We start from the raw sequence: 14,574 nt of genomic DNA, 5'->3' as shown, positions 1-14,574 counted from the left end.
GGAGATCTCTAATACTATCACGTTGGGTGTGTGGCTTTCTTGAGTACAGTTTCTTATTTAGGGAAGAAATGGAGGATTTCACTAGGGTAATGAGAAGAGAATTGCGTTCTTTCACAGGGTTAGATGCCAGGTTTACCAAGAAGCTTAGGGTGTTTAGTGGTCTTCCCAGGAGCTGTTTTAGTTACTGTCTAAAAGTTTAGTATGGAGGTAGAAACTTGACTCTCTACTCCCTAATCTATAAATCTTAGAAATGTTATTTTTGCCCTAGCCTGGAACTGGAGATACTGGGAGTTCCATGCAAATGAGTTCCTATAACCCTTAAAGGCTTGAAAAATAATAAGGGCAACTATTAATAAATAGGAGAGGGCATGAGGTAAAGAGTAAAGTAACTGCCAGAAGGACATTTTATTCCCAAGCCACTACCTCTTCTCATGAATCCTCATCAACTCGTTCTACACGATCTCATTTTTTTTCCTTCCTTACTCCTGTTTCCACATCATTTACACAGCATCCTTTACCTATAATCCTACCTCTGAGCTTTCTTAAGTTGTGACTTTGACTAGCAGGTCTCTGCTCTCTTTGCTATCTCTGCTTGGTTTCTCGTACCAGTGACTCCTGAAATCCTGGCTCCGTCATGTCAGCTTGCATTCTGACCTGGAGTAGAAGGCAACAAAACTAACCTGTGGAGGAACATAAGTAGCCTCCTGAATAACCATTAAGAACAAAGTCAAACTTGAGTCAAAATTCAGAACTGTCTGATTGGGGATAAACGTGAACTTGTAGGAAGCTCAATGGAAATACATATAAATAGTTGAAGAGTTGAGACAGCCTGAGGAGGCAGTTGTTTGCTGAGGGTTGACAAGTAGCTCCTTAAGGGAGAAAGTAACACCTCCAGCTGTGCTGTGGTTTAAAAGCAGTGCTTCTTTGAGCCTTCCCTTTTGCCCACAAGAAAGAAGTGAGAAAGTGAAGTCGCTCAGTCGTTTCTGACTCTTTGCAACCAACCCCATGGACTGTAGCCTACCAGGCTCTTCCATCCATGGAATTTTCTAGGCAAGAGTACTGGAGTGGGTTGTCATTTCCTTCTCCAGGGGATCTTCCCGACCCAGGAATTGAACCCAGGTCTCCTGCATTCCAGGCAGACACTTTACCATCTGAGCCACCAGGGAAGCCTAAAAGGTGACTTCCTAAACACTGATTCTTTTTCAGTCAGATTTTAGGTAAGATAAGAAGATTACCTTTGAGTTTTGAGTTTATTAGCTTTTGGTTCTTTCATTTTTACCCACTTCCTACAGACTGAGTTCCTCAAATATTACTGTGAGGTTATCCCATGTGGTTTCTGCTTTTCTCAGAGAAAGACCACAGTGGTATATTAGCTTTATTTGGATTCTTTGTTTAAAATGTATTTTATCATTTTAATTTACTATCTTTGTCATTTGCATTGCATTTGCTAAATGTATATGCTTATAGATTATTGGAGGTGAACATCATATCTGCTATGTATTTTCTTCATAGTAATGTTTCATATTTGTCAGACTGATGAAGGATTCAGTCTTACCTATGTCTGAACAAACTTTGTCCTACTATTTCTGGTGACTGCAAACAGATGTATTAGTATTTTCAACCTATCTGTACACTAAAGAACAAAAAATCCAGATATGTACATGGCTTTTCGCTTCCTTTGTGGGTGTGCTCAGTTGTGTCTGACTCTTTTCATTCCTATGGATCATAGCCCTCCAGGCTCCTCTGTACATGGAATTCTCCAGGCAAGAATACTGGAGTGGATTGCCATGCCCTCTTCCAAGGGATCTTCCTGACCCGGGGTTTGAACCCGCATCTCTTATGTCTCCTGCATTGGCAGGCAGATTCTTTACCACTAGTGCCACCTGGGACAGTACAGTATCATTGACTATAGTCACCAAGTTGTACATTGCATCTCCGTGACTTACTTATTTTATAACTAGAAGTTTGTACCTTTTGGCTCTCTTTGCCTATTTTGCTTACCTCCCTCCGCTGACCTCTGGCAACTACTAGTCTGTTCTTTGTAACTATGAACTTGGCTTTGTCATTGTTTATTTGTTTTTAGAGTCCCTGTGTAGGTGAGATTATATGGTGTTTGTCTTTCTCTGTTTGACTTATTTCAGTTAGCATATGCCTTTAAGTTCCATCCATGTTGTTGCAAATGCCAAGATTTCACTATTTTTAATGGCTGAATAATATTCCATTGTATGCATTACCACATTTTCTTTATCCATTCATTTGTCCATGGACACAGGTTGTTTATATATGCTGCAGTGAACATTGGCTAACTTCCTTCTCTTTTTTAGTATTTTCTTGTAAACTGGAGTTTGGATCTAAATTTTAATTAGATTCAGTGTCAACTTTTTTTGACAATAATACTTCATGTGTTTACTTCATATTGCTTTATATTCAGAAATGAAATCAGATGTTGCTTTTAAAAGCCTTGATTTTGATTATGATGTCAGTCTTAATAAAGTGGTTATAAAAACAGTCCAAATGGTTTATTTTTGTGGAATATGTTTATGGACTACAATCTGGGCTTTAGGATAAATAGAAGCTTTTAAATTTTATTGAAATTGAGTTTTCAATTTTTTTTTTATGGTTTGTGATTTCTGGTTTTAAAAATTATTCCCTATTTTAACATCTTAAAAGAGATTTTCTTAAAATTTCATGTAAAAGTTTAATCTTGCTCCTTACATTTCAGGCTCTAATTCACTTAGAATTTCTCCATTTATTTTAGTCTTTTAAAATATATCCCAATAAAGTTTTATAGTTTTCTTCATAAAAATCTTATTTATCTTTTTTTAGTTTTGTTCCTAGATTGTGTTTTCATGCTCTCTTTTTGTTAGTATATATATTGTATATGCAAGTAATATGCATATATATATAATTTAAAGAGTCAAATAGTTACAAGACTTAGAGTAAATAACAAGGGTCTCCTGCACTGTCCTTTCTTGTTTATTATTCTTACTCTTCAGAAGCAACTGCTTTCAGCTCTTCTTTTTTTCCTTCTGAAAATGCCCTCAATATTTCTAAGTACCATATTTATACTACTGTTTTCTTTAAGTTTTAGATATTATCTATTTTAATTCCACTTTAGAAAGTATGGATTTGACTCATTTAGCACCTTGTCTTCCCTTCTCCATGTACATAAGCTCCCCCTTTCCTAATCTTCCGATATAGTAGCATCAAAATTTTTATTAAATCAATTATGAGGGACTTATTTACAGCTGAGTCATATAGTATACTAGTGTTACATTTCCCTTTTTTTTTTTTAAACATTTATTTATTTGGCTGCTTTGGGTCTTAGTTGCAGCATACGAGACCTTTAGTTGTAGCATGTGGGATCTAGTTCCCTGACCAGGGATCAAACCCAGGTCCCATGCATTGGGATCACCAACTGTTAGCCACTGAACCACCAGGGAAGTCCCTATATTTCCCTTTTTAAAAAATCAACTTTATTGAGTTATAATTTGTATACAATAAAATATACCGATTTAAAAAGTACAGTTTGTTTTTTTTTAATAAGGTTTATGGAAGTATAAATTACATACATAAAATTACCTTTTTTGGTATACCAAGTTTTTTTTTTTTATTGGAGTATAGTTGATCCACAATGTTGTGTTAGCTTCAGGCTTACAAATAAGTGACCCAATTACACACATACATATATCAATTCCCCTTCAGACTCCCCCCTGCCCCATATAGGTTATCATAGAATATTGAGTAGACTTCCCTGTGCTACACCGTAGGTCCATGTTGGTTGTCTATCTTGTATATAGTAGTGTGTGTGTTGTATGCTGAGTTTTGATAAAGATATAGATATATATTGAAATATACATCAAGATAAAAAAGAAAAAGTTCTATCAGCTCTTCCAAAAGTTCTGTCAACTGTTCCAAGTTCCTTTTTTTAATACAATGATTTGTTTTTCTTAGAATTATTAATTGCCTCCCTTTTAAAGTTGCTTAGTTTTTTGTTTCTATCACTGATTTATCCTCAGATCCTTTAAAAGGAATGAAAAGATGTCAGTATGTTTAAACACTTTAGGTATTCTGTCCATCATTTTTTTTTTCTTTTGAGACTGTCCTCCTGGAAGCCATCTATTCTCTCTTGAAATTTTACTCATTGCTTTAGCCTGCTGCAGATCTGTCATCCTGGGACTTCTTTTCACTATCACTCTGTGAATTCCCTTTTCTCTCCTGCGTTGGATACCCTGGTTCCTAGATCTCACATTTTATTCTTTCTTGGTTTACTCTTCCATTTCCAAGGAACCCAATCCTTATTGGCTTTTTAAAAAGAGCATGGAAGGTAAATATTTTGAGAAGTGCATGTTTAAAAATGTTTATTCCATCCTTACTCTTGAATGATAACTTATCTTTGTATAGAACTCTAGGTTAGAAATAATATTCTCTCAGAATTTTTTGTCCCAGGACCAAACAGACAAACATCCTTGATGACTCCCTATGCTATAGGTAGATTTTTTTTCTCCAAATTTACCCTTTCACTGAGGTCCCATTTATGCAGAATCTATCTCAGTTCAGACTCCCAGCTTTTATACCAGCTTCAAGCTACATCTTTTGGCCCAGTGTAACTGGTGGCTCAGTGGTAAAGAACCTTCCTGCCAATGTAGGAGAAGCGGGTTTGATCCCTGGATCAGGAATATCCCCTGGTGAAGGAAATGGCAGCCCACTCCAGTATTCTTGCCTAGGAAATCCCATGGACAGAGGAGCCTGGTAGGCAACAGTCTATGGAGTCTCAAAAGAGCTGGACACAAACTAGCAACTTAGCAATAACAGCAAAATTTTCAATGTAGTTTTCATTTCCTTCTTCAATTCTGGCACTTGGTGTTTTCCTATTTTTTCTCATAAGTTTGAATACATTTGGAGTAATTTTTTGTTAGTGCTTTATCCATAATTTTTAGGTATTTGTAACAGTTTTTGGGTTCCTAGTCCATGAGATTTTCAACACCAGAAGCCTCCATGCTATACACTTATTATGCATTATTTAATTTAATCCTCCAACTGCACTCTGAGGTATGTTGTCATTATCTCCATTTTTTTTTTTTTTGCAAAGATATCCCATATTTATGAATTAGAAAAATTAATATTGTTAAAGTGTCCACACTAACGAAAGCAGCCTACAGATTCAATGCCATCACTGTCAAAGATCCAGTAACATTGTTTACAGAAATTGAAAAAAAATCCTAAAATTCATATGGAATCACAAAAGACCCCTTATAGCTAAGTGTACTTTTCCTGAATCATATTTTTTGTTTTCACATTTTTTTCAAGATCTTGTAATAACCTGTAATAGAAAAGAATCTTGAGAATATATATATATGAACTGAACTTATATATAAATACATCTTAAGAATATTATTTATATATAAATAAATCTTAAGGACATTTTATATATATACGTGTATATATACACGTATATATAAGCTGAATCTTTGTTCCCATTTTACAGGTGAGGAAAGTAGGGCTCATAGAGGTTGAATAACTTTCCTACGCTTCAGGTGGAAGTTAGGTACATTAGGTGCCAGAGTCTAGGTAAGTGCATTCAGTAATTGAGGATCATTTCTGCTGGGTACAGTCAGATGGCACTTATCTCCTTGGAAATTGAATTTTTATTTGAGAGTGCAGTAGTGGAGTGGGTTAGGAATATGGTGGGATTCCCAGGTGGCTCAATGGTAAAGAATCCACCTGCCAGTGCAGGAGATGCAGGAGATGCAAGTTTGATCCCTGGGTCTGGAAGACCCCCTGGAGGAGGAAACGGCAATTCACTCCAGTATTCTTTCCAGGGAAATCCCATGGACAGAGAAGCCTGACAGCCTATAGTCCCTGGGTTCCCAAACAATCAGACACGACTGGGCAACTGAGCACAGAGTTAGAGTACTATGCGCCCTCTAGAGGAAACTACTTAGCTCTGCTTATTGACGCTTTCTAAGTGATTCATGGGGTCGCGGAGAGTCGGACACGACTGAGCGACTGAACTGAACTGAACTGAACTGAATTGACTCTTACAGGAAGAATAGGAATTTGTGATGGTGTGGAGATGAGGAAAGGAAGATGTTACTAGTATGAAGGAGCTAGAATAACTCCAGAAAAAACATGAAAATATTGGTAGATTTTCTTGAAGAATTACTACAAAGCTGAGATATGAGGGGATATTTTTACCTCCAAGTTGTGTGATCTGAAGGCCTCACCCAGTCTTGAGCATATATACCTTTAAAACTTATACTCAAGTCTATGTTTTTTTGAGATGTACTAAAAAATAAAACATATCAATTAAATAACTTAATTGGTACTCTTTTTTTGTTTCTAGGTTGTTTTTGTTCAGTCACTAAATCATGTCTGACTCTTTTGTGACCCATGAACTATAGCACCAGACTTCCCTGTCCTTCACTATATCTCAGAGTTTGCTCATACTCATGTCCATTGAACCAGTCATACTATACAATCATCTCATCCTCTGTCACCCCCTTCTCCTACTGCCTTCAGTCTTTCCCGGCATCAGGGTCTTTTCCATCTGATGCTCTTTGCATCAGATGGCCAAAGTTTTGGAGCTTCAGCTTCAGTATCAGTCTTTCCAATGAATATTCAGGGTTGATTTCCTTTAGGATTGATTGATTTGATCTTGCAGTTCAAGGGACTGCACCACAATTCAAAAGCATCAATTCTTTGGTGTTCGGCCCTTCTTGATGGTCCAACTGTCACATCTGTACATGACTACTGGAAAAACCATAGTTTTGACTGTACAGACCTTTGTTGGCAAGGTGATGTCTCTGCTTTTTAAATATGCTGTCTAGATTTGTCATAGTTTTCCTTCCAAGGAGCAAGCATCTTTTAATTTCATGGCTGCAGTTACTGTCCATATCAATTTTGGAGCCCCAAAAGATAAAATATGTCACTGTTTCCAGTTTTCCCCCTTCTGTTTACCATGAGTGATGGGACTGGATGTCATGATCTTAGTTTTTTGAATGTTGAGTTTTAAGCCAGCTTTTTCACTCTTTCTGGATGGCAACCTGAATTATATCCATTTAAGGTTAATTTGATCATTTTTTTTAAGTTGAACAATTTGGAAGAGAACAGAAAAGTACATGAAAGATGAAACTGAGAAGCAACTGCGACCTGCTTTGTATTAACAGCTAATTATTCACACAAGATCTCTCTCTGCAGCCAGTTGAGCACTTTTAGGGATAATTAAGTTGGCTAAAGCTTTATAAATGAGTACATTTGAGAAATTAATTAATTTACTTCTGTTCTTAGAGACTAAAGTAGGAAGGTAATTTATTGGCTAAATATCAGGATGTAAGTTTCATTTTCTGTGGAGTTACACAGAAACTGTGGAAAATGTTCTGTAGAACATTTTCTCTGAAGATTGCAAGGGAAATCTTTCATATTTACTGTGTGTGTCTGGCCTGTGTTTCTGATCCCTCAAGCCACCTTGATAGGTAGATCATATTACTCTGTTCTGCAGTTGAGAAACCTCATACTCAGAGAGCTTGAATAACCTGCTCCAAATCCCATACCTGGTTAGGTGCTGAGCCAGAGCTAGAACCCAGTCCTGGATTTTGAGATGCATTTGTGCATTTCAGATGCCCATGCTTTTTTTACTTTATCTTGTAGTCCAAAAGTCTACTTTAGACTTTTGGCTTTAGAACAAGTTCAGTCGTCTGGTATTTTTCAGAATTATATTTTTCTCTCCTTTTTGTGTGGTTGGTAGTTATTTTTATATATAGAACTCTTTTAAAGTATGTGATTTAATGTAGAACTCTTAAATATTTTTATGTAAAATATTAAAAATTAGCAAATCTACCAACATTCAGGGGACTATGTTGTCTTCCAAGAGTGCTGCTTTTGCTCCTTGATATCTTTCTAAAGTGGAGGGAGACCCAGTGTTGTAGGAAATTTTCTGTCCTGTTTAGAGCCATATGAGCAAGAAGCCTGGCTCTTCTTGTGCAGGAGGAGCACTGTCTCTTGTGCAGGAAGTAAGGATGCAGTCTGTGATCAGCACATAGAGCAAAGCTGGCTGAGTCCTTGGACGTTGAGCCTGACTTACATTAGATGCTCCTCTGAGTGTCTGAAGTAATTAGGCTTTGATGCCATTTTAGTACTTTAGAAACAAAGCTACCATTCCTTAGGTACATGTTTTGAGAACAGGTTAGCGAAGTATATTTGAGAGGCCTCAGCAGACTAAATCCACAGTGGAGTTCTGTAACCTGTGGTTAAAGCACTTATATTGCAGGTCTCATGGCTTCCTTTAATTTAGAGATTGTGGAGCTGATAATTTTTTATTTAATCTAGACAGGAATCTTTCTGTGGCCTCAGGCAAGCCTCATTTACCCTCTGCCTCAGTTTCACAACCAAGAAAATAGGGATAATAATACCAACACACTAGTTAGAGGTTTAGTTATTTAAGTCCTTTGATGTTGAAAAAGGACTATTGTTATATGTCTTATGAAACACCTAGCATGCTACAACAAAGAACAAACTATGCTGATGAAATCCCCATTGGAGAGACAGCTTATTAGAAAGATTGAGCATATGTGCTATTTTTAGATGTTCAGAAAGCTAAGTGCAAGTTGTTCTCGTTTGAGTGTTTGATGTCTTTATCAAATTATAAATCTCTGTCATTCTTTCCTGGAACCTTTCATTTTGCCCAGGGATTTGTTTTTGGCAGATTTTTATCTTCTTGAAAAGAATGAGTACAATTTGGTCAAGGTAACATCTGAGAACTTGGCCCCAACTTGCCTGAAGACTTTTAAGTGGCAAATTTCCTTCTTAAAACTGCTTTGGTGGGCTGAGGTTGCCTGGGAGGGCCTCAGTATATCCCCGAATATGCCTTTGCTGAACCTACCGGTGGCATAGTGAAAAGCCCAGGAGTTATGACAGAAACAAGTTAATTGAGAGAATTTTTGATCCCCACCCCTACTCTGGGAAATCTCGATGGAACTTTTCTTTTGACTGTAGTAATCTAGTATATGTATTCATAAGCTTGAAATGTTTTCATCTTATCCTTGTTGGACTCTGGTCTATAGGATAAGATTTTGCAGCCCTGTACCACATTCAGTAGCCAGAAAAAACTTGAAAGTTCTGTGTGAGCTTGATTCCTTTGAGTCTCTTTCCTTCTACTGGAAAACTTTCATGGAATGAGGGCTGAAGGGTAGGAGGGAACTGTGATAATTAGGGTTGTGATAGAAAGCCCAGGCTGTCATCATAAGCTCTCATTACCTTGGGTGACAAGTAGCCCACATGGCTTAGGTTTTTTGAAACTCTTGGTAGGACCACCTATCCTGCTCTGAATCATAAGGTAACCATAGCCTGACCAGTGAAATGGACCCATGTGTACAATCTGTGGGAAGTCAGTAAGCATTCTGTCATCATGACCAGAGTTCATTTGAAGTAGCCTGTAGCTACCCAACCTTTTTTCAGCTCTTACCTTAGGTATCATCCTCTCCAACAAGCTTTCCCTAGCTTTCTATTTCTAAGATTGGATTAGCTGCCATTTTTCTGTAATCATAGAATTTAAATTATCTGTTATAGCATCATCTCCCTTCACTAGACTGTGGAATAAGAACCATATCTGGACCTCTCAGAGAGGCCAGAGAAAATGTTCAATATTTGTTAACGAATAACAGACAGAGGTAAGCTCTTCATAAATATTTGGAACAAGCTTCTTACTTCTCTAATGTAGACACAGATGTTTATGTGAGCCTAAGTGTGAGCGGATGAGATTCAATGATTGCAGACCAGAGGGATCATAACAATGGCTGCTTGGCATTCACTTTATTTACATCTGTAAGTTCCCACCAAGCCTTAAGTTTACTGACGTTGCTAAGCCTCTATCCCAAGCAAGTTATCCCAGAGGGAAGGTTATTTTATTTTATTGGAGGGGTAGGGTGGCATAGTGAAAAGAATACAGACTTTCAAAGGAAATCCAAAAAAGAGAATATATGTACATGTATAGCTGATTCAGTTCAGTTCAGTTCAGTTCAGTCGCTCAGTCGTGTCCGACTCTCCGCGACCCCATGAATCACAGCACGCCAGGCCTCCCTGTCCATCACCAACTCCCGGAGTACACTCAAACTCATGTCCACAGAGTCGGTGATGCCATCCAGCCATCTCATTCTCTGTCGTCCCCTTCTCCTCCCACCCCCAACCTTTCCCAGCATCAGAGTCTTTTCCAGTGAGTCAACTCGTCGCATGAGGTGGCCAAAGTATTGGAGTTTCATCTTTAGCATCAGTCCCTCCAATGAACATCCAGGATTGATCTCCCTTAGAATGGACTGGTTGGATCTCCTTGCAGTATAAGGGACTCTCAAGAGTCTTCTCCAACACCACAGTTCAAAAGCATCGATTCTTCGGCGATCAGCCTTCTTCACAGTCCAACTCTCACATCCATACATGACCACAGGAAAAACCATTGCCTTGACTAGATGGACCTTGTAATTACACAACATTGTAAAGCAACTGCACTCCAATAAAAATTAATTTGAAAAAAGAATGAGGACTATTAACTTCAAAACAAATTTTATGAAAACTTTACTGTAAAAAAAAATACTTAAGAGCATATTAAATTTTCAAATTGCATAACACATGTGGGTACCATGTGGAATCCAGAACCTTTGCTACCTCTCATCACCTGACTTTAGTAGTTTTCTTGTTTGACTTCTTTCTGTAGTAAAACACGGTCTAACCCAGAACACTGTAGGTACCCACATTACAGTACTTACCACACAGTACTTTAATTTTGGTTACATGACTCCCTTCCCCACTGGATTGTGAGCTTCTGGTGGGTGGTTGACATCTTGCCCACCTCTTCTTTCAGAGAAAGGTATATAATGAAAGTAGGAAAGCAATACACCTGGTCAAATTAGGAATTCAATATGTGTATGTTTTTTGAATTAATAGGATATTTTTAAATGAGACATTAGAGATAGTGCAGTTATTGGTAGTGCCAAGAAATAGAATATGACAAAATGGTTGAGTGAAGTGGAGAAAAAAATAATCAGAAGTGAGGTTAAGGAACCCTAACAATGAGGATGTTGACATTTTACTGAGGTGATAAAAGAGGGAATGAAAGGAAGATAGTTTTAAAGTCTTTCAAAAAAATACTTAGTATTTCTAGCTCAGAGTTTGTTCCTAAAAATATTAGTGCCCTGCCCCCCCTCTTCTCATAGCCTTTTCCATAAAGGTAATCACATCCTCTTCTTTGAGCTACTTATTTTGGCATTTACCCTTGTAGCTCTAAATAACATGCTTAAATTGTTACTTTCAATTATAGACACTACTTATTGATTCCCTATTATGAAACATGAGGATTTTGCTCCTTCTAATATAGTTGTGGATGTGACCAGTGATAGAAGCAAGGTCCGGTGCTGTAAAGAGCAGTGTTGCATAGGAACCTGGAATGTTAGGTCCATGAATCAAGGCAAATTGGAAGTGGTCAAACAGGAGATGGCAAGAGTGAACGTTGACATTCTAGGAATCAGTGAATTAAAATGGACTGGAATGGGTGAATTTAACTCAGACGACCATTATATCTACTACTGTGGGCAGGAATCCCTTAGAAGAAATGGAGTAGCCATCATGGTCAACAAAAGAGTCTGAAATGCAGTACTTGGATGCAATCTTAAAAATGACAGGATTATTTCTGTTCGTTTCCAAGGCAAACCATTCAATATTACAGTAATCCAGGCCTATGCCCCAACGAGTAATGCTGAAGAAGCCGAAGTTAATCGGTTCTATGAAGACCTACAAGATCTTTTAGAACTAACACCCAAAAAAGATGTCCTTTTCATTATAGGGGACTGGAATGCAAAAGTAGGAAGTCAAGAAACACCTGGAGTAACTGGCAAATTTGGCCTTGGAGCATGGAATGAAGCAGGGCAAAGGCTAATAGAGTTTTGTCAAGAGAATGCACTGGTCATAGCAAACACCCTCTTCCAACAACACAAGAGAAGACTCTACACATGGACATCACCAGATGGTCAACACCGAAATCAGATTGATTATATTCTTTGCAACCAAAGATGGAGAAGCTGTATACAGTTAGCGAAAACAAGACCAGGAGTTGACTGTGGCTCAGATCATGAACTCCTTATTGCGAAGTTCAGACTTAAATTGAAGAAAGTAGGGAAAACCACTAGACCATTCAGATATGACCTCAATCAAATCCCTTATGATTATACAGTGGAAGTGAGAAATAGATTTAAGGGACTAGATCTGATTGATAGAGTGCCTGATGAACTCTGGACGGAGGTTCGTGACATTGTACAGGAGACAGGGACCAAGACCATCCCCATGGAAAAGAAATGCAAAAGAGCGAAATGGCTGTCTGAGGAGGCCTTACAAATAGCTATGAAAAGAAGAGAGGCGAAAAGCAAAGGAGAAAAGGAAAGATATAAGCATCTGAATGCAGAGTTCCAAAGAATAGCAAGGGGAGATAAGAAAGCCTTCCTCAGTGATCAATGCAAAGAAATAGAGGAAAACAACAGAATAGGAAAAGCAAGAGATCTCTTCAAGAAAATTAGAGATTCCAAGGGAACATTTCATGCAAAGATGGGCTCGATAAAGGACAGAAATGGTATGGACCTAACAGAAGCAGAAGATATTAAAAAGAGGTGGCAGGAATACACAGAAGAACTGTACAAAAAAGATCTTCACGACCAAGATAGTCACGATAACGTGATCACTGACCTAGAGCCAGACATCTTGGAATGTGAAGTCAAGTGGGCCTTAGAAAGCATCACTACGAACAAAGCTAGTGGAGGTGATGGAATTCCAGTTGAGCTATTTCAAGTCTTGAAAGATGATGCTGTGAAAGTGCTGCACTCAATATGCCAGCAGATTTGGAAAACTCAGCAGTGGCCACAGGACTGGAAGAGGTCAATCTTCCTTCCAATCCCAAAGAAAGGCAATGCCAAAGAATGCTCAAACTACCGCACAATTGCACTCATCTCACATGCTAGTAAAGTCATGCTCAAAATTCTCCAAGCCAGGCTTCAGCAGTATATAAACCGTGAACTCCCAGATGTTCAAGCAGGTTTTAGAAAAGGCAGAGGCACCAGAGATCAAATTGCCAACATCCGCTGGATCATGGAGAAGGCAAGAGAGTTTCAGAAAAACATCTATTTCTGCTTTATTGACTATGCCAAAGCCTTTGACTGTGTGGATCACAATAAACTGTGGAACATTCTGAAAGAGATGGGAATCCCAGACCACCTGACCTGCCTCTTGAGAAACCTGTATGCAGGTCAGGAAGCAACAGTTAGAAGTGGACATGGAACAACAGACTGGTTCCAAATAGGAAAAGGTGTACGTCAAGGTTGTATATTGTCACCTTGCTTATTTAACTTCTATGCAGAGTACATCATGAGGAACACTGGGCTGGAAGAAGCACAAGCTGGAATCAAGATTGCCGGGAGAAATATCAATAACCTCAGATATGCAGATGACACTACCCTTATGGCAGAAAGTGAAGAGGAACTCAAAAGCCTCTTGATGAAAGTGAAAGAGGAGAGTGAAAAGGTTGGCTTGAAGCTCAACATTCAGAAAACAAAGATCATGGCATCTGGTCCCATCACTTCATGGGAAATAGATGGAAAAACAGCGGAAACAGTGTCAGACTTTGTTTTTTTGGGCTCCAAAATCACTGCAGATGCTGATTGCAGCCATGAAATTAAAAGACGCTTGCTCCTTGGAAGGAAAGTTATGACCAACCTTGATAGTATATTAAAAAGCAGAGACATTACTTTGCCAACCAAGGTCCGTCTAGTCAAGGCAATGGTTTTTCCCGTGGTCATGTATGGATGTGAGAGTTGGACTGTGAAGAAGGCTGACCGCCGAAGAATCGATGCTTTTGAACTGTGGTGTTGGAGAAGACTCTTGAGAGTCCCTTATACTGCAAGGAGATCCAACCAGTCCATTCTAGAGGAGATCAATCCTGGATGTTCATTGGAGGGACTGATGCTAAAGCTGAAACTGCAATACTTTGGCCACCTCATGCGACGAGTTGACTCACTGGAAAAGACTCTGATGCTGGGAAAGGTTGGGGGCGGGAGGAGAAGGGGACGACGGAGAATGAGATGGCTGGATGGTATCACCGACTCTGTGGAAATGAGTTTGAGTGAACTCCGGGAGTTGGTGATGGACAGGGAGGCCTGGCGTGCTGTGATTCATGGGGTCGCGGAGAGTCGGACACGACTGAGCTACTGAACTGAACTGAATATAGTTATGGGCTTCCCTAGTGGCTCAGTGGTAAAGAAACGGCTTGCCAATGCAGGAAGCGTGGGTTCAATCCCTGGGTCAGAAAGATCCCTGCAGAAGGAAATGGCAGCCCACTCCAGTATTCTTGCCTGGGAAATCCCATGGACAGAGGAACCTGGCAGGCTACAGTCCATGGGGTCACAAAAGATTCAGATGTGACTTAGAGACTAAACAACAACAATATAGTTATATTGTAATTTTAGAAGATAAATATTTAGTGTTTATTTGACTATGTAGTTTGACCAAGTATACTGTTGAGCCTTGAGTCATCTACAGTTTTTT

General features: G+C 38.8%; 1 protein-coding gene across 1 annotated transcript in view; it reads left to right on the top strand.

The window, feature by feature from the left end:
• The window catches only part of EIF2B3 (eukaryotic translation initiation factor 2B subunit gamma), a 123,194-nt gene that overhangs the window by 17,359 nt on the left and 91,261 nt on the right, over positions 1-14,574 (top strand). The gene's annotated exons all lie outside the window — the stretch shown is intronic.

Source organism: Moschus berezovskii, chromosome 4 (assembly GCF_049115385.1).
Source record: "Moschus berezovskii isolate FMDL1 chromosome 4, NW_MosBer_1.0, whole genome shotgun sequence".
Lineage (NCBI taxonomy): Eukaryota > Metazoa > Chordata > Mammalia > Artiodactyla > Moschidae > Moschus > Moschus berezovskii.
The sequence above is the reverse complement of the archived record's forward strand: the minus strand, read 5'-3'. Positions and strand labels throughout refer to the sequence as shown.